Source organism: Mastomys coucha, chromosome X (genome assembly GCF_008632895.1).
Source record: "Mastomys coucha isolate ucsf_1 chromosome X, UCSF_Mcou_1, whole genome shotgun sequence".
Classification (NCBI taxonomy): domain Eukaryota; kingdom Metazoa; phylum Chordata; class Mammalia; order Rodentia; family Muridae; genus Mastomys; species Mastomys coucha.
In genome coordinates this window covers 140,032,340-140,035,657 of record NC_045030.1, presented here as the reverse complement: position 1 = coordinate 140,035,657, position 3,318 = coordinate 140,032,340, and positions in this window count along the sequence as shown.

Sequence of the window (3,318 nt, the reverse complement as noted above, 5' to 3'; positions counted from 1 at the left end):
TACAGACTCACATGTTAAACCTGCTTTCTCTGACACTACAGCCACTTTCTGTGAATACATTGTCTCCCTACATAGTTCCTAGAAGGCTTTTGTGACTGAGCCTGCTTGCTTTGTTGACCTTTAACTCAAAAGTCGTGTCTTTTTTTGTTTTGTTTTGTTTTCTAGCTAGCTTTTTCAAGCATGAGCTTTCCCATTGCTTGCCTGTCTGCTTTTCTCTAAAATGCTAATAAAATGATTCTTGTGCTTCATTCTGAGTTTTAAAATCATTTAATCTATGAGAATAAGAGCCACAAAAAGGAGTCCTGTAGTTCCTGGAAACAGTAGTGGGGCTTTGTTGTGGCACATTAAGGGAAGGCCATTTCCTACTTGAAAAGCACGGGTTATTTTTATTTTTCTGCTTTTAATTCTCTTCAGTATACTCTTATTACATGAGTATTGTACATCCGAGTAGCCTCTTTGGCCTTGGGTGACCATGTGACATTTTAAATGACCCAAAGAACATAAAAGTCCTATCTAACAGAAGCTTTCTGGTGAAGAACAAAGAGATACTATTTATTGTCCCATGATGTAAGAGTTCATCCAAATGGCTCTGCCAATCATCTGGACAGGAAAATCCTTCAGGAAATCTGTTTATCCTCAAACTTTAAGAAATAGTATAAACTCTTCCTCTAAAACAAAGGCCACACAATGGTATCTGTGGCCGTTGTCCAATCTCATCTCAATAGAGTTTTTTCCTCTTGCTACTTAATACCCACACATATCACCAAAGGTTATTTTACTATAATCTACAATAAAGTCGATGCTCTACAAAATGTCCCATGCCTTATTCGAATTCCAAAGGTAGGGCAGAAAAAGACCCCTAGTAACAATAGGAGAACACAGTGTGTCATCTTTTGAGCAACTGCCAGACATCCGTAGTCCATACTTTGTTTCAGTTCTTATACTTTTGAACTTAAGAGTGCCTCCTTGATTTGTTCCTTTAATTCTATTGCTTGCTTTTTTTTCTTAACAGAGTTTGTGTGACTCAATGTTTTGGCATTTTTGTGTAAATATTCATCAATAACGGGTCATTTAATACCATATATTATAGCAATAAGTATTGTTATCTACATTTTGGGCTGGGAGTACCTTATTTATTTCCTGTGTCTTTTTTTTTTTCTTGATAGTTTAGCCAGCCTTAATAGTGCCATGACAGCATTTCCACCCTATCACTTTAGACAAGGCTTCCTAGAACTCATCTCTCAGGTCAACAAAGTTTATTATTATTTTTTTTTTTTTGCCAGTAATCTATTACAGCTGCTGCAAAGTCAATGACATTAATTTGTAAGTACTTTATGATAAGCTACTTTCAAATTCTTCATTCCTTGATGGAAAATGGTCTACATCTGGATTCTGATGGGATTGTGGCAGAGCCAAGACATTCATAAATTCATCCAAAAAAGTGTCATACAACACTATGAAGAACCTAGTATTTTTTCTAAATGCAGTCATATCTTGACAAAAAAATTGGCTCATAGTAACTCTTGGAAGACATGGACTAAAAAGCTGTGTAGATGTGTGTCTGCCTTTCAGTTAGAGATACTTTCTAGGCAGCTGGCTTGCATTACAGTCATTACACTTTTTGTATTCCTGATATTTTATTCCTGAACTGGGACATGAGAACCAGGAAACAGCTGGGTGGCTTGAGGCTCTTTCAAAAATGATGTGGAAAAGATCACAGAATTGGAAGTGGAAAACTGAAATTATCTAGAGAAAACAACAGAAGTCCTAAAGTTCTTAGTTTTGATTTCGATTAGAAACTGAAGACCAATATGATAGTGCCATAGACAAAGGGCATTACTGTCAACCCTGATGGTCTGAGTTTTATCCCTGAGAACATGTGGAAGAAAAAACTGATTTCTTTCTTTTTAATATAAAAAAGGTTTTATTTGACATATCCTCAGTCTTTAAACATTTTAAAAAGGAAAAATGAAGTTAATTATTTGATCAGAAATATGAAAATAAGGATAATACTTATATTTAGATAAAGTAAAAATAGCTTTTTGTTTACTTTAATTGAAAACATTTTTTTCATGAACTATATTCTGATCACTCTTCTGATTGCCCTCTCTCTTCTCTTTCAGATCCTCCCTCCTCCCATCTGCCCATTTCCAGGCCTTCTTTCTCTCTTTGTGGAAAACAAACAAGCAGAAAGTGTACATGGATTGTACAATTTTGGACCTATTACTTCAATTACCAAATTAGAGAGACCACTGGATGACAGCCATCAAATTTCTAATTCCTCATATTTTTGAATTTCAATTGATTATGATATTTTGGTAATAACAAAAAATATTAAGATATTAAGGAAAAGTGATCGTTACTTCCTGTTATTTTTGTTATTAAAGGTGGAATTATGTTTGTGTGTGTTTGTTGAAAGATTACTTCTTGCTTCTTCTAGGGTGTAGTTTCACTCTTTGTGTTGGTGTTTTACATCTATTATCCTTTGTAGGGCTGGATTTGTGGAAAGATATTGTGTAAATTTGGTTTTGTCATGGAATATCTTGGTTTCTCCGTCTATGATAATTGAGAGTTTTGCTGAATATAGTAGCCTGGGCTGGCATTTGTGTTCTCTTAGGGTGTGTATGACATCTGCCCAGGATCTTGTGGCTTTCATAGTCTCTGGTGAGAAGTCTTGTTTAATTCTGATAGGTCTGCCTTTATAGATTACTTGACATTTTTCCCTTACTTCTTTTAAAATTCTTTCTTTGTTTAGTATATTTGGTGTTTTTATTATTGCGTGATGGGAGGAATTTCTTTTCTGGTCCAGTCTATTTGGAGTTCTGTAGGCATCTTGTATGTTCATGGGCAAAACTTTAGGCTAGGGAAGTTTTCTTCTATAATTTTGTTGAAGATATTTCCTGGCCCTTTAATTTGGGAATCTTCACTCTATACATATTATCCTTTGGTTTGGTCTTCTCATTGTGTCCTGGATTTCCCGGGTGTTTTAGGTTAGGAAATTTTTGCTTTTTGCATTTTCATTGTTGTGTCAATGTTATACAATCCGTATACACTTTCTGCTTGTTTGTATGTGACAGTGTCTTGCTGTGTACAGCATAATAGTCTTGAAATCATGCTTCTCCTATCTCAACCTCTCTATTAGTAAGATTGTTTATTTGGTTTTTCTTTGGTTTTTCAAGACAGGGTTTCTCTGTGTCTGGAACTCACTCTTGTAGACCAGGCTGGCCTCGAACTCAGAAATCTGCCTGCCTCTCTGACAGTACCTGACTAACACAGATGTAGAGGCTCACAGCCATCCATCGAACTGAGTACAGGGTC